Below are 25,311 nucleotides of genomic sequence, written 5' to 3'. Positions count from 1 at the left end.
TTAGATGATTGCCAGATTAATTACCTGGAGATCTTTTCTCTGGGGCTATAAAAAAATAGAAGTGTCTGTATGGATGTGTATATTCCTATGTGTCAGCAAAATTCTAACTTTTGGGTCAGAGTATATAAATTTTAAGATTTCTGATACATTTGATGTATTCTTCTTCTTGGTTCTGGTCTCCCAGAGAGACACTGACCTGCATGGCTAGTGCTCCAGCTGCCCCAGCTCAGTTTGGCCCCAAGCCAACCTATTTGCTGAATGCAGCTGCATGCATGAGCCAATGAGAGGCCAGCAGAACTGACCAGCTCATTTTTTTTAAAAAAAGATTTTATTTATTTATTCATAAGAGACACAGAGAGAGGCAGAGACATAGACAGCAGGAGAAGCAGGCTCCTTGTGGGGAGCCTGATGTGGGACTTGATCCCAGGACCCTGGGATCATGACCTGAGCCGAAGGCAGAGGCTCAACCACTGAGCCACCCAGGTGCCCCCTAATCAAACATTTCAAAGTAGATCCACCTGCTGTAGAAGTGATGAAGAGGGGCACCTGCCTATGTCTCTGCCTCTCTGTGTCTCTCATGAATAAATTAATAAAATCTTTAAAAAATTTTGATTAGGTAGAAGAAAGAATGGGCTTGGAAATGTCAACTTCTTTTTTAACAGATTCTCTTTTCAATAGTTATTAGAGATTGAACCTTGGCTTTATTGAGCAGAGACATGCAACAGTTTTCAACAGTGGGTTGAAGAAGCCTGCATCTTTAGCCTCCACTAAAGTGGGGAGCTCTGTTGGAGGGTGGAGAGCTAGTATGGGCAGTGGATGGGTGGGGTTGTGAATGCTACAGGGCAGAATTTTGGCTAGGGCTCGAGGTGCTTATCTAGGCACCACAACATCTAGAAACACAGTGAACAGTGCACAGTGTTGATATTTTGTCTTCTGTTACAGTATCCAGTTTATCCTCCAGAAATTACTTCCTTTTTTTTTTTTTTTTTTAAACAGAGAAATATAAATTCCTCTATTCCTCATGCTCTAGTGCATAGTATTTTCTTCTTAGATCTTTAACTCAGGTAGCTTGCCTGTCCAGCTGCCTTCTGATTATAATAGTATAATGTAGTAATGTCAATAATGTTAATTAAACAGTTAATGGGTCTTTTAACATTTCAGAGAGCTTTCACTTATTTTGTAGTTAGGATTTTTTTTGGAAAAAGTCAAAGGGTTGGTATTGGCCTTGGGTCAGTAAACTCTGAAATCATTGACCTTAGGAACTTGTGCTAGGATTCCACAGTCTTCCCACAGAGACTAGAGTGATGAATGCTGGGAGAGATCTGGCTTTGCAGTTTTAGATGATTATGAATCTTGGACTTTTCATGCCCTGCAGTGACTTCATTTCAGAATGACTTTGTTTGGTATGGAAGTTGGGGAGAGGAAGAGGCGAAGGGAAGTAGCCAGTCTAATGTGTAAATGAAAGGAGATGGAAGATTCATTTAATTGATTCCTAGCTCTACTTTGTACTAATCAAGGGAACAAAAAAATCACTCTGTACTGTTATCTTTTGTCTCCCGTATTCTATGCAATTTTAAGGTGGTGTTTTTTGACTGGTTTCTGTTTAATTAGAATGACAAATTTACAGAGCTCTTTAAGATTAGAAGAATAGCGGGGCTCTTTTAGTTCATGTTGATAAGCACATGTTAATAAGTTTGTTTCAAGACTGAAAATTAACTAATCCTGAGCTCTTACTTATGTGTTAAAGGACCTCTATGCCCATGTAGACAGCCCCCTTTTTAACTTCCATGATACTTGAATAATCTTGCTTTCTGGTGCCCTATTCTTGAGAAATAGTTTTGTAATCTTCCTTTCAGGGCCCCATTTCCTGAGTAATGTGGTTATCTTTCTGATGGCATGTGATGAAAGTTGTTTTTCCCGTTGGCCTTGCTTCTCTTGACTTTTTGAAAAATGTATCCTTTTTGTTTTCTGAAATAGTTTTCATCTCAACCTTTGCTCTTGCCAATTTATCGATAAGAGCTCTTGAGTCAAGTGGAAGTTTAGGAGAATGTTTTGAAGTTCTTCTGTGAAGTAGGTACAATGCCCTCACAATGATTGTTTTTTCCATCTATGGACTACTTAGACTTTTTTAATCTAAAAAAAAATTTAAAAATTTCGTGTTTCAGTAAATTATTAACATGTAGATTCATTTTGGGGCTTAGCACATACTTTTCTTATAATATGGTAAAACATACATATTATTTACCACGTGCATCGTTTTTATGTGTACGGTTCAATGGTATTAAGTATATGCATGTTGTTGTGTAGCCATCACCATCGTTTATCTCTAGAATCTTTATAATCTTGCAAAACTGAAACTCTATGCCATTAAATAATAACTCCCCGTTCGTCCTTTCCCCCACCCCTGGAAATCACTATTTTTAAAAATTTATTCATGAGAGACATAGAGGCAGAGACATAGGCAGAGGGAGAAGCAGGCTCCCTTTGGGGAGCCTGATGTGGGACTCATCCTAGGACACCGGGATCACACCCTAAGCCCAAGGCAGACGCTCAACCACTGAGCTACCTCGGTGTCCTGGAAGGAAATCACTGTTTTATTTCTTGACTACTTTAAGTACCTCGTATAAGTGAATTATGCAGTATTTGTTCCTTTATGACTGGCTTATTTCACTTAGCATAATGTTTCTAAGGTTTTGCCATGTCGTAGCATATGTCAACATCTCATTCCTTTTTAAGCCTGAATAATATTCTATTTTTTTAAAGATTTTATTTATTTGTTCATGAGAAAGCGAGAGAGAGAGAGAGAGGCAGAGACACAGACAGAGGGAGAAGCAGGCTTCCTGCAGGAGCCCAATGTGGGACTCGATCCTGGACCCCAGGATTAGGCCCTGAGCCAAAGGCAGACGCTCAACTGCTGAGCCACCCAGGCATCCCAATATTCCATTTTTTAAAAAAGATTTTATTTATTTATTCATGAGATACACACACAGAGAGAGGAAGAGACATAGACAGACGGAGAAGCAAGCATATGACCCCGAGATCATGACCTGAGCAGAAGGCAGACGCTCAACCACTGAGCCACCCAGATGCCCCTGAATAATATTCTATTGTATGTATATACCACATTTTGTTTTTCCATTTACCCGTCGATGGATACTTGGGTTGCTTGCACCATTTGACTATTATGAGTAGTGCTGCTGAAAAGGTAGGTGTCCAGACATCTGTTGGAGTCCCTGTTTTCAGTTCTTTTGGCCATATACCCAGAAGTAGAATCACCAGATCATATGGTAATTCTATGTTTAATTTTTTGAGGAATCACCATAGCATTTTCCTCAGTGGCTGCATCATTTTATATTGCAACCAGTAATGCACAAGGGTTCCAGATTTTCCACATTCTCACCAATGCTTGTTGGTTTTTAAACGTTTTCTTTGTGTTTTTAAAATAAAAAAAAATTTGTAGTTATCCTAATGGATGTGAAGAGGTGTATCATTGTGATTTTGCATTTTCCTAATGACCAGTGACATTGAGCATCTCTTCAGGTGCTTAGTGACCATTTGCATATCTGCTTTTGAGAAATGTCTATTCGAGTCCTTTGCCTATTTTTTTTTTTTTTTAATTTTTATTTATTCATGATAGGCACACAGTGAGAGAGAGAGAGGCAGAGACACAGGCAGAGGGAGAAGCAGGCTCCATGCACCGGGAGCCTGACATGGGATTCGATCCCGGATCTCCAGGATCGCGCCCTGGGCCAAAGGCAGGCGCCAAACCGCTGCGCCACCCAGGGATCCCCCTTTGCCTATTTTTAATTGTGTTGTTGGTAGTGAGTTGTAGGAGTTCTTTGTATAGTCTAGATAATCAATTCCTTATCAAATATATGATTTGAAAATATCTTTTCCCATTCCATGGGTTGCCTTTTAATTCTTTTGATAATATCCTCTGATGCACAATATTTTTACTTTTGATGAAGTCCAGCTTATTAATTTTGTTTTTGTTGCCTATCCCTTTGGTGTCATATCCAATAAATTATTGCCAAATCCAATGTCTTGAAGCTTTTCCCCTATGTTTTCTTTTAGGGGCTTTATCATTTTAGCTCTTCTGGTTAGGTCTTTGATCCATTTTGAATTTTTAATTCAAAGTTTTTGCATGTGGATATCCAGTTTTCACAACAGTATTTGTTGAAAAGATAGTCTTTTCCTCCATTGAATGGTTTTGGCACTATTGTTGAAATTATTTGACCATATATTTGAAGATTTATTTCTGGGCTCTGTATTTAGTTGGTCTGTCTTTATGCCCATTCCACAGTCTTTTGATTACTTTAGCTTTGGTAGTAGGTTTTGATATCGGGAAGTGTGAGACTTTCATCGTTGTTCTTCTTTTGACAGATTGTTTTGGCTATTCAGGATCCATTGACCTTCCATATGAATCTTAGGATGGCTTTTTCTATTTCTGCAGTTTGTTGTTGAGATTTTGATAGGGATTGTTTTGAATCAATAGACTCTTTTGGGTGGTATCACCATTGAACAGTATTAAGTCATCAATGAACACAGGATGTCTTCCCATTTACCTGTGTTTTCTTTAATTTTTTTCAGCAGTGTAGTTTTGAGTAGTTTTGAGTACAGTATTCTTTTTTTTATGTGGTTTTGCTTTCCATGGTTTCAGTTACCTGCAGTCAACTATGGTCCAGAAGCAGGTGATCCTCCTCTTGACATGTTGTTAGATCAGTAGTAGCTTAATGCTACCTCATGATGCCTACCTTGTTCACCTCACTTCATCTCATCATGTAGGTATTTTATCATCTAACATCATTACAAGCAGTAGGGTGAGTGCAGTATGGTAAGGTATTTGAGAGAGAGAGACCACATTTGCATAACTTTTATGTGAATGTGTTACAGTTCCTTTTTCTCATTAGTTTTTGTTATTAATCTTTTACAGTACTTACCTTATAAATTAAACTTTATCATATATATATAAAGAAAAGAATATACATAGGGTTTGGTACTATCTGTGGTTTCAGGCATCTGCTGGGGGTCTTGGAATGTATTTCCGGTGGATAAGTAGAGTCTACTGTATCTAACCCTTGCCCTCTAGGTTAAGTTTATTCCTGAGTATTTTATTCTTTTAAAATTGTTGTTGTTGTTGTTGTTGTTGTTGTTGGATACCCGTTTAATGTGGACGTTCAAGGCCTGGGCAGAGTGAAGAGTGCCCCAGAATTGGGCAGGCAGGCAGGGTGGGTGGGTGGAGGGCCCACACCTGATCCCGGGAGGGGATGTCGGATGTTGGGGGCTGGCCCAGGCATGCCAAGGGGAGTAACAGAAGGGTGTCCAAGGCAGGCAGACCCACTGGGGGACCTGTAGGCCAGCCCCTGAGCAGGTGTTGAAGCCAGGTGGTGAGTGCCTAGGCCAGAGCCTAGCCCAGGGAGGCAGGGTTGGGGCTGGCTGGGAGCTCCCAAAACCTAAGGACTGGCATCAGGAGGGGCCTCCCCAAGCTGTTGCTGGAACTCAAGGCGTGTCTGCCAGTTGGACTCAAGCAGCTCCTGGAGGTGGGCATGGAGGTGGTCATTCTTCTCCTCTAGGTGGTCTAGACAGGAGTTGATCTGGTCCAACATGGAGTTGATGGCAGCATATTCTGCTTCCCCGAAGCCGTCGTCCTCGCCTTCCGCGCCCGCCTCCACCGGCAAGGCCAGGTCCCCGTTGGGGCCCGACTTTGTGGGCTCCGGCGCCGCGAGGGTCCCGCGGACAGCCGGCGCTGGTGGAAGGTGGAGGCGCGGGATGGAACGCGGCGCCGGAAGAGCTCTTTTAAAATTTTTTTTAAGAAAGATTTTTATTTATTTATTTATCAGAGAGAGAGAGAGATAGAGAGATAGAGAGAGAGCAAGCAAATGTTTACAAGCAGAGGGAACTGCAGGCAAAGGGAGAAGCAGGCTCCCTGCTGAGCAAGGAGCCCAGTGCAGGACTCAATGCCAGGACCTTGGGATCATGATCCAAGCCGAAGTCAGACACTCAGCTGATTGAGCCACCCAGGCATCTGTCTTTTTAATACTATTATAAATGGGATGTTTTATAATTTTCTTTCCAGATTGTTCATTGTTAGTGTATATAGAAAAGCAACTGATTTTTCCATGATCATGTATCCTGCAACTTTGCTGAATTTATTAGTTCTGATTGTGTGTGAATGTGTGTGTTTGTGGACTCTTCAGGGTTTTCTGTAAGATCATGTCCTCTGCGAACATATTTTTTCTTCTACCTTTTGGATGCTTTTTATTTCATTTTCTTGCCTAATTGCTCTGGTTAGGAGTTTCAGTACTATTTTGAGCAGAAGTGGTAAAAACAGGCATCCTTGTCTTATTCCTGACCTTATGGAAAAGGCTAGCAATCTTTCACATTTGACGATTGGAGTTTTTTTCCCCCCAATTCATGCTTGATTTAAGCTTTTGGCTGAGGAGGCAAACTAGTTAAGTACTGTGAGAAAAGTTAAAATAGTACTGAAATTGTGAACTTATTTTTGAACCGTAAATTCTTATGAAAATAGCTTCTGTATAGGAATCTGCCCCCAGATTTAAGCCAGAATACATGGGTGGAGCGCCCTCACGGTTTTAGAAACAGCTGAGGGTCTTAAAACTCAAAGAGGCTTTTTTCCCTTTTCAGTGTGTGTAAGAACATAGATTTGCATTCACACTATTTTCACTCTTTTACTGTAAATGTATCTGAATATATACTGTTTGGTGTAGGGCTGAGAGAATAGCAGTTGAGAACAGAGGGAACAAACATCTGCAGACAGTTTAGACTCTATGCCAGTGGCTTTTAGTGGCCTTCTACCTATAAAATAATCACAATAACGGTAGTAGGAATATTAGCTGCCGCACCAGATCCTGTCCTTGGCATATTACGTCTGTTACCTACTGAAATCTCACATTGCCACATGAAGTATAGATTTTAGCAACCTCATGTTACAAGTGAGGAATGGGTCTTGAAATGTCCAGGTGAGGGTCCCAAGCTATTCTGTGGCAATGCCAGGATTTGTAACCGAGCTTCTGGGATGCCTGGGTGGGTCACTGGTTGAGCGTCTGCTTTACGCTCGGAGTGTGATCTCGGGTCCCGGGATTGAGTCCCACATCTGGCTCCCTGCGAGGAGCCTGCTTCTCCCTCTGCCTATGTCTCTGCCTCTCTCTCTCTCTCTCTGTGTCTCTCATGAATGAATAAATGAAATCTTTAAAAAAAGAAAAAAGAAACTGAGTCTCTGATTATATAGCTCTGCAGCTTTCCCCTGAATTTGTTTTTGTTTTGTTTGTTTGATTTTAATTCTGTAACTGCATCTTAATTACAAGGTCCTTTAATTAGGAACCTTGACTCATTGTGGTCAGCACCAAGAAAGTGCTATAATAAATTAAAGTACAGTCCTTCATATACATTTCTTTGGTTGGTTAATTTGATCTCTGAGATGCTGATATCACTTCTCTGGCCAGCCCCTCTCTTAGCACTGTCTCCTTGTGCTTGATTTTCTTTAAAGGTGAGAGAGGGCTGTGCTGAATTTGAGCCAGGCTTTTGTATGGGTAACACTGCTTTAGAAGGAGAAGAGAGCCATTAATTGATAGACCTGCTTCTACCAAGAGTAGAAGCCTTTTAATTGAGAATTAGTGACCTATAAAATATTATTCATTGTTAATATTACTGTATTAGTGCATAGATCATGCTGACATTGGTTAACTCAACAACTCTATATTAAGCAGTAAGGGCAATAATAAGAGCTATTATCATTCATAATGCTATTATTGTAATATAAGTGCTTTGAGAGATATTATCATACTTAATCCTTATAATAATCCCCTTAAGGCAGATGAGGTAGCTGAGACTCAAGTAAGTTAAGTGACTTGTTCAGGGTTGCCTAACTAGACCATTCCATCAAAAGCAGGTCTCCCATGTTTTGCTCCATCCCAGGCTCTGTCCTCTTGCCAATCTCAAGCTTTTATTTTTATATGTATGTCTATATTTATTTGTTTTCTCAAAGAAGGCAGGGGCCTCATCTGGCATTGCAGCTGTATCCTCAGTACCTCACATAGAACCTGGTACATAGTAGAAGCATAGTCAGCATAAAGTTGGGAATCTGAAAGTAGATTTCATAGTTCCAAGTCAGGGCTGTGTCACAGCTGTCTTTTGGGGTGGAAAAAAATAATCAGCTAAGAAGTGGTTAGTTGTTGCTATTCTCTTCCTCTGGACATTAAAGGTTTAACCTCCTTGATTAAAACCTTTTTTTTTTTTTAAAGACTTGGCAGTTTTTTTTTTTTTTAAATTTTTATTTACTTATGACAGTCACACAGAGAGAGAGAGAGAGGCAGAGACACAGGCAGAGGGAGAAGCAGGCTCCATGCACCGGGAGCCCGACGTGGGATTCGATCCAGGGTCTCCCGGATCGCGCCCTGGGCCAAAGGCAGGCGCCAAACCGCTGCGCCACCCAGGGATCCCGATTAAAACCTTTTTATTGAAGTATGGTATATATTTAGAAAAGTGCTTCTAATCCTATATATATTACTCAGAGGGTTACCAGAAACTGAACACATTTGTGTAATTGGGACCTAAAAGAAAAGGAACATTACCAGCACCTCACACATCTTCTGGTGTGCTCCCCCTCCCATCAGGCACAGAATAACCACCATCCTGCCTTCTAAAAGCAGAAGTTGGTTTTGCCTTCTTAAAAAAACCTAATATAAGTGGAATTTGTATCCCCAAAATGGCATTTTGTGTCTGGCTTCTTTGGTTTGGCATCATGTTTGTGAGATTCTGTACCATTGCAGATATATTCCTTCTCCTGGCTGAGGAAGGAGTGGAGTGTTCCACTGTGTGAACATACCAGTTTCCCTGTTCTGCTATTGAAGGACATTTAGGTAGTTCTGAGTTTCTGTCTTTCATGAAAAGTGCTGCTGGGAATATTATAGTACATGTCTTTTGGTGAATATATACATGTCTGAACCCTCTCGATTTTAAATTAAGAATAGGATAAATGAATATTTAAAATTCTTTTCAGTTCCATGTTGTAATGAAGTAAGGCAGAAGGCTAGGAAGGGAAGAGAAAAGGCGATAGAGAGGGATAGAGGGGAGGCAGAAGGGTAGTGTGAGGGGAGATGAAATCAAGGAAGAGGAAAGGAATATGGAGAAAGGGTGAAGAGGAGCAGAGGCAGGGGTCTGGCCATTGAGAGGGGCTCCTAAATGCAATGACCAAAAAGCCCTGTCCCAATTTTGGGGATGGGCTTCAAGGTATTACCACTTCCTGAGATGTTCCTCTGGTGCTTCCCATCCACATCTCTCAAAGGCTCTCTGGCCTCTACTCTACCCATTTACCCCTGTCTGTGTGGTAGATTCAGATCTCCAAACAGACCATGTCTGTCGTATATATTTTTTTCTATAAAAAAATGAGCAGTAACTGAATTTAGTTTTTGGGAACAGTATAAAGCTCTTTTTTCCATAGGTTGTCTTTGCCCTTAGTAGGTCTGTGAGGAATGTTTTTACAGTCTCTCCCTAAAATGTTATTTTTTTATTTATTCATGACAGACACACAGAGAGAGAGGCAGAGACATAGGCAGAGGGAGAAGCAGGCTCCCTGTGTGGAGTCCGATGCCAGACTGGATCCCAGGACCCCGGGATCATGACCTGAGCCAAAGGTAGACACTCAACCACTGAGCCACCTAGATGCCCCTTAAAGTGTTTTTTAAACACATGAGGATAATGCAAGTCTCAAAGAGGTTAAGCAGCTCCTTCAGGGTTACTTAGCTGATAAGTGATGGAGGCCAGGACCAATTCCAGGTCTTCTTTACCAGATGTTCTATATTTTTTTTAAAAAATATTTTATTTGTTTATTCATGAGAGACACAGAGATGCAGAAAGGCAGAGACACAGGCAGAGGGAGAAGCAGACTCCATGCAGGGAGCCTGACATGCGACTCCATCCTGGGACTCCAGGATCACGTCCTGGGCTGAAGGCAGCGCTAAACCGCTGAGCCACCCAGGCTGCCCTGTTTTGTATTTTTTAAAGGAAGCATTGGCCATCATGTGATTAAGGAACAGATGCCTTATAGTATGTACCTAGGTATTAGGTTTACCTAGTCCTACTTCTTATTTTCTGGATTTTCCTAAGGACTAGGAATGAATTAGACTTCTATTCTGGGTTCCACTTGATATTTACCCCTCCATATGCTATTCTATGTTGATTTTTTTTTTCCCTCTCAAATCTTTTTAAAGAAATTACACTGTATTTTACCAATCCTATTTTTCTCTCATAGCTCCTCTGTGGTGAATTAAATCTGTTTTAGTTAATTTTTTAAAATTTTACATATATTTTTTAAGTGGGCTGCTTACCCATTGTGGGGCTTGAACTCATGACCATGAGATCAAGAATCACATGCTCTCTACCATTTGAGTTAGTCAGGCATACCCTAAATTTTTTTTTTATTTTAATTTTTTTTTTAAATTTATTTATTTATGATAGTCACAGAGAGAGAGAGAGAGAGAGAGAGAGAGGCAGAGACACAGGCAGAGGGAGAAGCAGGCTCCATGCACCGGGAGCCCGATGTGGGATTTGATCCCGGGTCTCCAGGATCGTGCCCTGGGCGAAAGGCAGGCGCCAAACCGCTGTGCCACCCAGGGATCCCCCCTAAATTTTTTTAAAAATACAAAGTCCTATATGATATTGGGCCTTCTTAACAAAAACAAAAACATAAACAAAACCAAAAACAAAACAAAAAAGCGCATCTGGCCAGGAAAAGTCAGGAATCACTTGTTAATATAGTATACAATGGAATTGGTTTTCTAGCTACCTGTATTGATCTGTATTTGTGAAATATCTTCAGGTATGAATGTGAAAAATGCCCCCCCCCTTCCATTACTGGCTAGAATTCAGATAGAAATTGGTTCGGTGATTGAGAGTAAACCTTAAGCGTCAGGAATAGTTCAGTTTTAGAACTCATTTAGAAAAGACAGCTATCTAAAATAGCAGTGTTTTTGAGGCAATAATTTACTATAAATGGGCTAGATCCCAGATCATTTGACAAGAGTTTGTAGATGTCTACAAATTAAAAATTGAGGGGAGGGAATACAATTTCATAGTTGGTACTGGGATAGAAATTCAACACATGCAGTTATTTTATGGTCTGTCACTGATTAACTCTTTGACCTTAAATTATCAGACTCCCTCCCCCCCCTTTTTTTTTTAACATTATTTAAGTCATTGAAGAGTTGGAGGCATGGTTGATATTTCAAATCTTAACTAAAAGCATATAATTATTGGCACTGTAGAATAATTTCCTACAGCACATCACTGTGTATTTATTTAACTTTTCCTAAGAGTATTACTCACCATACTTTAATGTAATAAAAATATCTTTAAGAATTGTTTGTTGGCAGGTTTTTATAAATATATTTATTAAATCCATCTTTATACATGTTTATGTAAGAAATAAAAGAATATGTAAGTCAGAAGAGGATTCTGGAGACCAAAATAGTTCAAACGGAGAATTGAAAGTCAGGTGTGTTGGCAAAATTGCCAAGATAAGCAGTCTTTGAGGATGAGTGGAGGCCTGGCATTTAAAACTGTGCTATGCTATCTCTAGACTTTCTTGAAAATGATGATTGACTACCATGGATTGTGCCAGCTATCACGTTGCAGGATTGGGTGACCCTCCCAATTCGATGGATCATCAAATTAGTTAATATCTTCTTACAAGGGATGAATCCAGGAATATGTTGGAGCTACATCTGGATGCAGATGAAGTGATGTTGCAAGTTCTGAGCAATCAAATAATCGGGTGATAGATTTTGAGCCATGAACTGTGATATTACTGACAATTAAGCAGAGATAAACACCTCAATAAACTGGTAGGGTTTGTTACTGTGGTGAGGAAACCAAGGTGAAGAGGGAGATTGGGGGACATCAAAGTGAAATAGTTTATCTTCTTCTCCAAGGACCTTCAGCATTTAAAGGACCTTTTGAGAAGTTTTCTCAAATTGTCTTTGCCAAAAGATAAGTATTTTAAGATTTTCTGATCTGTTACCAACTGATACTTTTGCAAAATATAGTAGAAATGAATTACTAGAAAAGTGGAATAAAAAAGACATGAGATACAAGGCTGGGCTTTTTAATATTCGATTCAGCAGACTTAAAACTCATCTTACATATTGCTGGAAAAGCCTCTTACTCTCATTTTCTCTGCTTATCTTATTATGGGTTAGTAACAGTTTATAATGCACTGTCCATGGACCCCACTTTGAGTAGCATGGTCCTAGAAGGGTTTCTGCATTCTAACAGTCCGGGAATTGGCCTTTGTAGAATTATGTTTGAGAATAGAGATAAGTAATTCCTAACTACACATCTGAGATATGGCAGTATTTTCTTTTTAAACAATATGGTAGAACAAATATGGTAGAGGGTTGTAAGAATGAAGATTTCTCTCAAAATTACTAAAATTTTCAATTGGTCGGGTCAGTAAAAACTGAGAGAGCATTGTTATTTTGTTTATGTTACCTGCGTGTATACCTAAGAAGTATAACTTGAGTAGGGAGAAAAGACCCAGTACAGTCTTTTCTGGGTAACCATTCTTCCTTTATTCATGTACATCTTAAAGGTCAAACATTGTTTTGCTATTTGCTTGTTAAAGCTGTATATGGATTTATATTTCTAAGTAGGTGCACATCTTAACACCAGTTCAGTGACTCAGGTGGCATTTCAGTTGTTCTCTAGTTTTAACTAGATAAAAGATTTAACATGTTTGGCACGTTAAGTCAACTTTTATTACATTGTTTTTATTAAAATATTCTCATTTTATCTTTAAAGGTGGTTTTATATAGTTCATAGAAGAATTCATTTCTTTTTTTAAACTTTATTTCTTTTATTTTTAAAAATATTTATTTATTGGGGTAGCAGAAGGAGAGGGAGAGAGCATCTTAAGCAGACTCCTTGCTGAATGTGGAGCCTGATGTGGGGCTCAACCCCACCACCCAGAGATCATGACCTGAGCCAAAATCAGATGCCCAAGATGTCCAATTGACTGAGCTACCCGGGTGCCCCAGAATTAATTTCTTTTTAAAAAGGTAATAAAGATACGGTGTTGGATTCAGAAGTCATATTATAGTATAATATTTTCATAAACTATTTGAGAATTATAGAATTTCAGGATTAGAGGCATTAAACTCTAGTGACCACCATGTGCTAAGTGAGCCCCTTCTAGGCTTCCCTGCCAGGTGACTGTCTTGTCATAGGAAGGCCCCCTGACACCCAAGGCAACTTGCTGGGCAGCAGATACTGTTAGAAAGGACTTTCCTATATTGACTAAACCCCTTTTTTTGTGTCACTTGTACCACGTGGCACAATACAGAACAAGCTTAATCAATCCTCCATGTGACGACACTTCAAATAAATGAAGTGTAGCTATCGTGTGTTATATTTTTCTCTTCTGCAGTCTGACATGGAGTCTGCTGATAACCATATAATTCATGTCCTTTTCAGCATCCTCACTGGCTTCTTCCCATTGAGATCCAGTTAGTCTCTGTCTTTCTTCCAGTGTAACACCTGGAACTGAATGACGTGAAAAGAAAGAATAAATAAATAAAAGAGGAGAGGATCTGTATGGTTTACTTGGAGAAGTGTTAGTAATTAGGAAAGCCAATAGGAGGCTAATGCATAAATATCTGGAAAAAAGAATAAAGAATATTTCCCATTACATCCAAAAAAAAATCTAGAATTCCACATATTTTGTAGAAGATCCCAAGAATGAATTCATTGAGAGCATCATTTTAAAGAACAATAAGCTTTATGCCAACTCACCATTCACAAAACATTGATCTACTAAGTAGAGAGAAAATATTATGTGACTCAAATCTAAAGATCACTTGTGTCTGTCAATGAAATGCATCAGCATGTTATTTCTTCTATAGTGATAACTTACAGGAGGTAACTCAGATATCTGTCAGGAATTATCTGTAATATATATATATTTTATATATATATAATTATAACTTATATAAAATATAATTATAATTATATATATATAATATATATGTGTGTATTTAGTCAAGAAGATATTATTTAACTGTTCTAGTGACTTTAAAATATAGAATATATGTAAGGAACTTACTTGATACTTTCTGATAAAATGCCAGTATTTTAGACTGTATTTTGAATGTATTTTGAATCCCTGGAACTATAGATTTTTAGGTTTTGGCAATGGCCATGGTTTTTTACATGTATACTAATGATAATTATTTAAAAGTCTTTGTGATTAAATTGCATTATTTACCTGACATGCCACATTTAAAAAATCTCATTTAGCCATAAGAAAATAAGGTAGTTTAAAAAGTATTAGAGTGAGGAAGATCATTCTATGACAAGTCCACAAGCCATAAAACAAAAAAAATAATAAATTCAAATATATTTAAAAAAAGTCCTGACCAGTAAAAAAGACATAAGAAAGGAAAAGCTATTTCTTATTTGTGTAGAGTGTATACATATATACATACCTATATACATAGTTATTTCCCTTTTATGGGTCAGTAACCCACTTTGGATTTAAAGAAAACTTTTTTAGATATCAGCTATAGGCAGAATATACATGAATCTTAAATCTAGCAAAATGTATGCAATAGTTACCTTTTCTGCTTTTTTTTTTCTTTTTGTAAAGGTTTTATTTTATTTTATTTTTTTTTTCATAAACTATTTTTTTTTTAATTTTATTTATTTATGATAGTCACATAGAGAGAGAGAGAGAGAGAGGCAGAGACATAGGCAGAGGGAGAAGCAGGCTCCATGCACCGGGAGCCTGACGTGGGATTCGATCCGGGGTTTCCAGGATCGCGCCCTGGGCCAAAGGCAGGCGCCAAACCACTGCGCCACCCAGGGATCCCTAAAGGTTTTATTTTAAAGTAATTTCTATACTCAGTGTAGGGCTCAGACTCATGACCTTGAATTCAAGGGTCACATGCTCTTCTATCTGAGCCAGACAGGTGCCCCACGTTTGTTTGTTTGTTTTTTAAGTGTAACACCTACAACTTAGTGAAGTTTTCGAGTAACAGTTTTGACTAATGTGGAGTAGAGTACTGTTGTCTTCATTTTTCTGGAAGCTACATTCTTTGAGGATGTATTGGAATGAGCTGTGTGTTACAAACCATTGGTAGATTGTGATTCACTGGATGTTATGAAATCACTTTAGTGGGTGTTGATTCAAATAAAAAAAAAGAAATAGAATTGAACAAAATATCTGCATTTCACGTAATAAAGCTAAGTATTAAAGCATACTTGTTTCAATTTATATACACACTAATAAACATATGTATATGTACATATATGCATATTACATATACGTGTACCAAGTGGTGATATAAAATAGTGATTTAAAAGTTTCTTACTGTGTAAAAAAAGTTTGAAGGCCTCTGCTCTAGACCAGAGGCTTTCCCTCTTTGTTTTTTCTCTGACAACTCCTTCTAGTCTCTTTTTACCCTACCACTTAGATATTCCGTCTTTATACTCTTCTGTGAGTCTCCTGCTCCGTGCACTGTGGGATCCATTAGATTTACTTTTGGACCTAGGAAAATCATTTTATTGCTCTGATTCAATTTCTTGTTAACTGGATTCCCTCTGAGAATTTTTGTCTGTGAAATGAAGAAGGCATAGTAATTGAGGCAAGAGAGTCAGTTGAAGTTTTTTTGTTTTTTTAAATTCTGAAAATTATCAGCCAAGTGAATTAAGGGTTTAATGAAAATAGTGTTTGAAATAGACTCTCCCATATTTTTGACTTTGCAGTTTGTGCTTTTGAGTAATCATAATAGTAAGTATCTACTATGTGCTATGTTCTGTTCTAAATACCCTGTGTGGGACGCCTGGGTGGCTCAGTTGGTTAAGGGTCTGTCTGCGGCTCAAGTCATGATCCTGGGGAAGAGACAGATTGCTTAACTTGAACAGGGCTGAAAAATTCGTAGTGTGTAACGATAGTATATCAAGCAGCAATCTAAGAAAAAAAATCCCCCCAAACCATTGAAAACCTCAAAATACATGGGTGCACATTTATCCCGTTATCCTCCAGTTCCTGATAATGCTCATAAAGCAGATGCCAAGTCTTTTTGTAATCACTTAATTAGAAGAGTTTGAGGATTTAAAAAAACTTTTCTTGGTGCACCTGGGTGGCTAAATCAAGTTAAGCATCAGCCTTTGGCTCAGGTCGTGCTCCCAGGGTCCTGGGATTGAGACCTGTGTCTGGCTCCCCGCTCAGTGAGGAACCTGTTTTTTCCCCCACTCTTTCTCCCACCCTAACACTGCCCCCCCATGCTCTCTCTTGCTATCTCTCTCTCAAATAAATAAAATCTTAAAAAAAAAATAAAAGACCAATAAACTTTTCTTCCATCTTTAGAAGACACCTTTCACCAACAGGAAGGAGAGTCCTGTAATGGCACTTCAGAATCTATTAATTCCCCTCTTTCCTTCTATTTCTACTCTTCCACTCTCTTTTTTCCATTTTTTTCCCCTCTACCTTCTCTGTTTCCACTACAGCTCATTCTAACGCTTGTTTTTTTTCCTTCTCCTCGTTCTTCCCCCCCCACCTCTACCAGTTTTCCATCTGTTTTTTTCTGTACCCTGCCCTTGTACGGTTCATGTTTACCCAAATGTATTTTTCGTAAGAAAAGCATATACTGAGTACTTAGTGAGAGGTACTGTGGAGATGCAAACATAAATGAAGCAAACATCAGGAAAGCTAGTAAGGGAACCATCACAGTTCTTCTAGTTCGTTCCCTTGAGAATCTGAGCTCCAGGCCAAGCTACTTTCCTCCTTCTCTCTGAGGAACAGGAATTGAGATTGGGATTTTGATACATAATATACAAATGGTATAAAATATAAAGCCTCCAGAATTCAAAGAATTGGGAATACATCCATTTAGGACATGTTTTGGGTCAAGGGATGAAAATGGTGACCTAAAAAGTTTACAGGAATATTTTTACTGAACAAATTAAAAGTTTAGTATAAAAATTACTTTTTATAAAATTATGATGCACATTAAATGTATAGAGATAGTATGTAAGTTGGCCTTGTCCCCGGGGATTTCTTTTTTGTAAAGATTTTATTTATTTGAGAGAGAGCATGGGGGAGGGTGGGGGCAGAGGGAGAAGCAGGCTTCCCACTGAGCAGGGAGCCCAGTGTGAGACTTGATCCCAGGAGCCCGGGATCATGACTGGAGCCAAAGGCAGATGCTTAACCAACTGAGCCACCCAGACGCTCCCCTGGTATTTCTTATAACATATATTAATGGAAGAATGACCAGCATTCCCACAGTTGGATAGGAATCAGTTCAGGATATTTATGTAATTTGTTTTGACTTTGACATGACCTTGGAGTGTGCTTGTCATCACCAGCTCCACTTGTTCACCTGCACTGTTTATGAGGCACTTATCAGGTGCCTCCTGTGTGCCAGCAGGTGGGCTGCTGGGCACTAAAGGATCCAAGGTATAATAGACTGTTTCATTACAGAGCTTTCAATTTAGCTGAGTCTCTGGCTCCTTGGTTTTGTCCTTACCTAAGGACAATAAGTAAATATTTTCCCTCTGCTACCCAACTTGACTGGATCTATCCAACTCATTCTTAGAGGCCAGTCTTGTATTCCAGTGAACCTTCCTTGATTACCCCAGCTAAAAGTGGTTTCTCTGCTCTTGCAACTTCTATTGTGCTTATTTTCTTTAACCACTAATTTGGCAATTAATCATGTTAATTGCTTTGTGACTTGTATCTATTGTAGTCTTGAGCAGTTACTTAAATTGTGCTTGTTTGACTTTCATGGGTTTGATTTTTGTCTTCTGATTTACAATTTGAGGTTCTAGAGAATAGACTCCTTTCTGTACTCTTGTAGCTGTAATCTCTAAACTTTTTGATTATGCACCTTAAATAATTTATGAACCCTCAATACATGTATACTTATTTAATTATAAAATATACTTATGTTATGAAACATATATAAAATATAAATTAGAAAGAATGACATAAAATGAAATAAGCAATATTGTAAAAGTAATTTATATTACTTATAATATGGTATTTTCACCTGTTATACCCAAAAAAGAAATCTGCAAAAATATATAGATATTAATGAAAGAAATGCCATGTTGGCTGTATACACTATGCCATAAGATCAGTTTTTAATCCCACTTGGTAGTGTCAGTTTGATTTTAACCACTCTGATGGGTGTGATGTGGTGCCTTATTGTAGATTTAAATAGCATTTCTCTTGTGACTAATTAGGTTAAGCACTTTTTCATGTTTATTGGCCATTGGATCCCTTTTTATGAAGTGTTTTTTCAGGTCTACTAACTTCTAGAGAAAAGCTTTTACCAATTTACAGGAGTTCTTTATATATTTTAATATCAATGTTGTATGTTTCAAATATCTTCTTTCTGTGGTTTGTCTTTTCACTATTTTTTTTTATGAACAGAAAATCTAATATTAATATAATCCAGTTTACTCATCTTTTCCTTCATAGTAGTACTTTTTGGGAATTTTTGTTCACCCCAAGTTCTTGAAGATATTTTTCTATTTACCCAATTAACCTTCCCCCATTATCTCCTAAAAATATTTTGCTTTTGCTTTTCCCATTCAGAGCTTCAGTTCACTTGAACTTGATTCTTATGAATGGTATGGGGTAGGGATTAAGTTTCATATTTTTCCCTGTTAGTATGTCCAGCCAATTCAGCACCATTTATTGAAAACAATTTCCTTTCCTTACTGTGCAGAGATGCTTTTATCGTAAATTAAGTGTCCAGGAGTGGCTGGGTGGGTCAGTCAGTTAAATGTTCTCCTTTGGCTTGGGTTATGATCGTGGGGTCCTGGGCTCGAGCTCCACATAGTTGGGCTCCCTGCTCAGCGGGAGCCTACTTCTCCCTCTGCCTGCCACTCCCCCTGCTTGTGCTCTCCTCTCTTTGTCAAATAAATAAATAAAATCTTAAAAAAAAAATTTAAGTGTCCAGATACATGAGGATCTGTCTCTGGACTCTGTCTTTGTATCAATACCAATATTTTTTTTTTTTTTAAGATTTTATTTATTTATTCATGAGAGACACAGAGAGAGAGAGACGGGGGCAGAGACACAGGTAGAGGGAGAAGCAGGCTCCATACAGGAAGCCCGATGTGGGACTCGATCCCGGGTCTCCAGGATCACACCCTGGGCTGCAGGCGGCGCTAAACCGCTGTGCCACCGGGGCTGCCCCAATACCAATATTTTAATTACTAAGATTTATAGTAATTTTTAATATCCAGTGGAGCAAGTTCCCCAATAAGTTTTTTTCCTTATTGTGGTAAAATATACATAAAAATGATCATTTTAACCATTTTTAAGTTTACAGTTCACAGCATTAAGAACATTCACATTGTTGTGCAACCATCATCACCATGTATTTCCAGAACTTTTTCCTCTTGCAAAATTGAAACTCTGTACTCGTTAAATACTATTGTACCCTCCCTCAGCTCTTAGCAACTACCATTCTATGTCTTTGAATTTGATGACCCTAAGGATCTCATATGAATGAAATCCTATAGTATTTGTCTTTTTGTAACTGGTTTATTTCACTTAGCATACTATCTTCAAGATTTATCCATGTTATAGCATGTGTCAAAATTTCTTTCCTTTTTAAAGCTATTAAATAATATTCTATTACACATATATGTCACATTTTGTTTATCCATTCATCTCGATGGACACTTGGGTTACTTCCAGTTTTGGGGTATTGTGTATAATCCTGTCACATTTTTCTTCTTCAAGAGAATCTGGTCTATTCTTGGTTCTTGGTATTCTATTTACATTTTAAAATCTGCCTCTCAGGTTTCAGATTAATTGAGGGGAACTAACATCTTTTCATTATGTGTGTTTTAATCATGAACATACCTATATTCATTTATTTTCTTCTAATAATAGCTTTCTATGTAGAGATCTTGTACATCTTTTGTGACATTTCTATATATTTGATAGTTTGATGTTATTTTTGATGGCCTCTTTCTAAAAGATTTTATTTTTATTTTAAAAAAGATTTTATTTATTTGACAGAGAGAGTGAGAGAGAACACAGGAGTAAGGAGAGGGGCAAAGGGAGAGGGAGAAGCAGCCTCCCTGCTGAGCAGGGAGCCCAACACGGGGCTGAACTCTAGGACCCTGGGACTGTGACCTGAGCTGAAGGCAGATGCTTAACAGACTGAGCCATCCAGGTGCCCCTAAATGTTTTTATTTTTAAACTGATTGTTGATGGTGTATAGATATGTGTATATAGTCTACAGTTGATTTTTGTGTATGTCCTTTGTCTAGCAACTTTGCTAAATGCACATATTTCCAATAATGCCTATGAATATTTAAAACGTTTTCTAGGGAAACGTTAGCAGCGTTTAGCGCCTGGGTGGCGCAGCGGTTTAGCGCCTGCCTTTGGCCCAGAGCGCGATCCTGGAGACCTGGGATCGAATCCCACGTTGGGCTCCCGGTGCATGGAGCCTGCTTCTCCCTCTGCCTATGTCTCTGCCTCTCTCTCTGTGTGACTATCATAAATAAATAAAAATAAAAAAATATGTATTAAAACGCTTTCTATATGCACAGTCCTATTATTTACACATAAGTATAGTTTTATTTCTTCCTTTCCAATATATATACCCTTATTTTCCCATGCTGCTCTGCACTTGCTAGGATTGCCGGTATGATGTTGAATAAAAGTGTTAAGAGCAGATAACATCTTGTTCTCTGTCTCAAAAGGAAAAATGTAACATTTTGTTATTAAATGTGATCTTGTTATAGGTTTTTTTTGTAGATGGTCTTTATCATATTAAGGAATAGTTCCTTTTTTATCCTTATTTTCTTTTTTTATCCTTATTTTCAAAGAGTCTTTAAAATCATGAATAGATATTTAATTTTATCAAATATTTATCCTGTACTAATTGAGATAATCCTATTAATTTTCTCTTTTATTCTCTTAACAGAGTGAAGTAAGTGCACATATTAGAAAAGAAGAAAGGTTGAACATTAATGAACTAAGCATCTGTCTCAAAATATTAAGATTTTCCCCCTCCCAGTTAACTGTTAAAAATAGTTTTTGAACCTCTCATTCCTACTGGAATCATACTGTAAATTAAACCATGTTTTTGTTATAGGAACACCTACTAACACTTAAAAAATGTTCCTTACTTTAGGATTGAAGTCTATCATTTATAAATGGAGATACAGCATATAAACTGGGAAGAACAGTTGATGCCACATGAACTGGCAAACACATTTTTTTTTGAATATTTTAATTTTATAATTTTTAAAACATTCTGAGCTGAGTCACATATTTTGGTAATGGCATTTTAGAATCCTATGCTAAGAATTGAATCCATCACTTTCTAGTAGGGCCTAGAAATAGATTTCAGGCTTTGGAGATGTAGAGGATATATTTGGTGTATCAGGAACATCATATGTCATCAAGCAAATAGTGCCATTCTTCTGAACGATGTAAAAAAATCTCAGTGCAATGTTTTTTGGTCCTCTTTTACCTATTTTAATTCATGAGTCCCTTTGTAGAAAGCCTAAATTTGACCCAGCAGGTTTTTGATGGGCCATAATTCCCTTCTAAGGCTGAGAGTGTAAGATCCTGTGAGTCAGAAGTTGAGATGGCTTTGCAGATCGGATGACTGTTTTGCAGATGATTTGGTAGCTGTTGAGATAGCCTGAGGCACTCTTCAAGCTTCTTTGCTGTGCCTTTCAGTCTGGAAGCTGTGATAATTTTGAAAATGCTTTGGTCTGAGTGGAATCATTGATGATAGAGTTAACTCAGAGGAAAGAAATTCTGTAAAATGAAAAGGTTGGTAAATATGAGCTAACAAGAATCCATTCTAATTTGTGACTTCACATTCATGTAGCAGCCAGTTATTGGTCTTTGAGCTGATCTTGTTTCATAGTTACCTGTGATTTTAGGTTGCCAAAGCTGAGGACTTCCTTCTCAGCTGCTGGTGAATATTGTTGGTTAAGCACAAACGTCATTATCAAGAAAACAGGAAGCTATGTAGGAGAACGTGCCAAGTGGTAAATTAATAGCGTAAAGGAAACTGACGTAGACTCAGGGAAGGAACCCTGGACTCATCTACTTTGTTCTTTTCTGATGGCTTGGAGAGGAGAAATGTTTTAAATCATTCTTTTTCCAGAAAGCATATCGAATAATAGAGTTAGTATTAAATTAGAAAGCATGTATTTTGCATTCTCTTAAAAATGCTAATGTCTTAAAGGTTGTAGAATATTTTTGTATAACTGTTAATCAAGATTAATTCTTGGCTGTCACTAAAATCCTATAAACTGTAGTGAAATTGCCAACTTTTCCTGTTTGTAGCAATACCTTAATAATTTGAGTCAGATCTCAGGAACTATGAATAAGTAATAATTTAAAGGTGATTCAAATCCAAATTTACTTTCACTGTTTGTTTAAAGGGCTTGCTAAATAAGTTAATAGTGTTAACATTGCAGAGCCTTGTTTAATCAAATTAGGAGCACCTTGTTCCTGCCTTTGCATCATTGATTTACATGTGTATACAGTTCTTATACTTATTACTGATTAATCATTTTCATTTCACTGAAGCTTACGTGATAGAACACTCTTTTTTGCAACATTCTGTCAGCTTTCACTTTTTATTATTTTAGGTACTTCATAAAGTGGCTTTTATTGACAAATTTATAATTCACATTTTTTACTAATTCTGATGGTTTCCCCTTTAATTATTGAAAGATGATTGAGAGTTTAAGAAAATAGGCCCTGGGGGATCTCTGGGTGGCTCAGCAGTTTAGCACCTGCCTTCGGCCCAGGGGGTGATCCTGGAGACCCAGGATCCAGTCCCACATCGGGCTCCCTGCATGGAGCCTGCTTCTCCCTCTGCCTATGTCTCTGCTTCCCTCTTTGTGTCTCTCATGAATGAATAAATAAAATCTTAAAAAAAAAAAAAGAAGAGAATAGGCCCTGGAGCCAGACATCCTAGGTTTGGATCTAAGCTCTGTCACTAACTAGCAAGATACTGTGCCTCAGTTTGCTCATCTGTAAAGTGGAGGTAATAATAGCATCTTTCTCTGAAGGTTGCTTTGGGTTTGAATAGTTCAGTCTAATTAAAGAATTTAGAATAGTACCTGCCACATAGCAAATGCTTTATAAATGTTAACACCTTTTGTCATTATTTATTGTGAAAGTAGAGTAATTTTAGGAAGTGACTTTAAATATAAATTCTGGGTCACACATACAGCCCTTCAAAGGGAGGACCTTTTACAAATAATCGTACTTTGGTGTCAGAGGTGAGGTTAAGAGCATCTTCCCAACTCCAGTAAAATCATTAGTTTTTGTCATGAAAAGAGCCCAAGACTGGGAGTCAAAGTTTATGCATTCACTTAGCAAACCTTTATCTCCATGCATGGTTGATGGAATATCCATGTCCCGAACACCAGTGCTGGCTGCTGGAGATTTACAGATGACCAAGGATGCCTAAGTCAGAGAGACTGAGATGTGACCAGAGCACCCTGGAAATGGTTCCTGGTCCCCATGTTCTCACTAGCACATGTGAGACCCTTGGGTTTCACTGTCATCATCTATAAAATGACAGTTTTGAGTTTAGTGTATGATGTTAAGTATGTGCTATAATGTCATTAGTGCTAGATGCTTAGTATGGTGCTAGATGCTACACTAGGACGTTATAAAAAGTATAAAACTGTTTTGGTACTATGAATCCTATGATGTGGTTGGGAGGACAAACTACAATTGGAAAATAGATAAAGAATAATCTTGGTAGTCATGTGATTAGATGTAAGATAAGACATGGTAGGGACAAAAGTATATGGAGGTTGTACTGCTAAGCATTTTACTGTATCTGTGGTTAGCTGGATGTAATTTCTGTAATAAAGTACCATAGTAAACTACCGGTTCTGATGTGATCAGGGATTCCCACTTGATAATTCCCACTTTTGGAATCTGTAGAATGTGGTAGTTTAACTTCCTCTAATCTCCCAGGTGTTAAACTTTAAAATGGTACATTCCCAGTATATTGAGGTAATTCCAATTTAGTAAAAGATATATTTTTAAAGCATAGTCTTCATGCCAAAATTTTTTTTTCCCAATCTAATGCCGTGATGTTTTTTGTCTTCATCATTGTTGTATTCTGTGCACCTAGCATAGTGCCTGACAAGTGGTAAGCACTCGGGAAATTTAGTTCAGAGACAAATTGAGAGTTACATTTTGATCGTCAGAAATTTTTAAAAATCATTTAAAGTTAACTTATTACTTAAAGATACTCAGTTTGGAATGTTGGTTTTTAACTCTTAGATCTGTGTTAGGACAAGTTGCCACTTTACAAATATAATTTTAATGAAGCCAGCAGCTGGGTTATTTAGTAGCTTTTTTGTACTTATATAAGGAAATGATTTTCTAGATGAATGAACTTCTCCACTATATTAGTTATCTGTTGATGACGTCTGATTGCAGCATCCTGGGAGACCTTACACCAGAACTGCTCAGTCAGGCCATTCCCAAACTCTGACACAATGAAACCATGAAGGATAATAAGTATTAGCAGTGTGAAGTTTTGACATACAATATAAAGACCTCTCTATATATTTTACTTGAAGACTTCATCAGCAGATTACCCTTGCAGTTTTTCCTTCTCACTAAAGAGTGAAGCTCTTTAGAGGAAAAAGATAAGTCAAGCCATCTAGTCAAATATAAAATGATCCAGTTAACTTTAAAATATTTATTTAAATATAAAATAGTCCATGTTCATCATAAAAATCAAAGCAGCACAGAAATGTAATCAAAGAATGTTGTAAAAATTACCCCAAATCCTGCCATACTTTGGTGACTCTCCTTCTGAAATCTGTTTATGTGGATAGACACACACACACACACACACACACACACACACACACACACATTTCTCTTTTCCATAAGTGGAATCTTACTGTTCATATGTATTCTTTGATCTTTTTTAACCCATGCCCTTTCTTGAGTAACAGAAAAACTAATGCCGTCCTTGAATGTGATTTGAAATTTCATAGTAAAATATATATGTGACCAAAACCAACTTTATTTATGTATGTATTTATTTATTTATTTATTTAGATTTTATTTATTTATTCATGAGAAAAACACAGAGAGCGAGAGGCAGAGACACAGGCAAAGAGAGAAGCAGGCTCCATGCAGGGAACCTGACATGGGACAGGATCCCAGGTCTCCAGGATCACGTCCTAGGCTGAAGGCGGCACTAGACCGCTGAGCCATTGAGGCTGCCCCAAAACCAACTTTAGGCAGAAGTAATTTTAAAG

General features: G+C 37.9%; 1 protein-coding gene and 1 pseudogene across 9 annotated transcripts in view; one reads left to right on the top strand and one right to left on the bottom strand.

Annotated features, from left to right (window-relative positions):
• BABAM2 (BRISC and BRCA1 A complex member 2) overlaps nucleotides 1-25,311 on the top strand; it is a 402,709-nt gene that overhangs the window by 12,853 nt on the left and 364,545 nt on the right. The gene's annotated exons all lie outside the window — the stretch shown is intronic.
• On the bottom strand, nucleotides 5,147-23,431 carry LOC140601864 (bublin coiled-coil protein pseudogene; annotated as a pseudogene).

The sequence above is a fragment of the Canis lupus genome, chromosome 12 (assembly GCF_048164855.1).
Source record: "Canis lupus baileyi chromosome 12, mCanLup2.hap1, whole genome shotgun sequence".
In the NCBI taxonomy this organism is placed as follows: Eukaryota; Metazoa; Chordata; class Mammalia; order Carnivora; family Canidae; genus Canis; species Canis lupus.
Note: the sequence above shows the minus strand (reverse complement) of the source record. Positions and strands in the feature narration are given on the sequence as shown.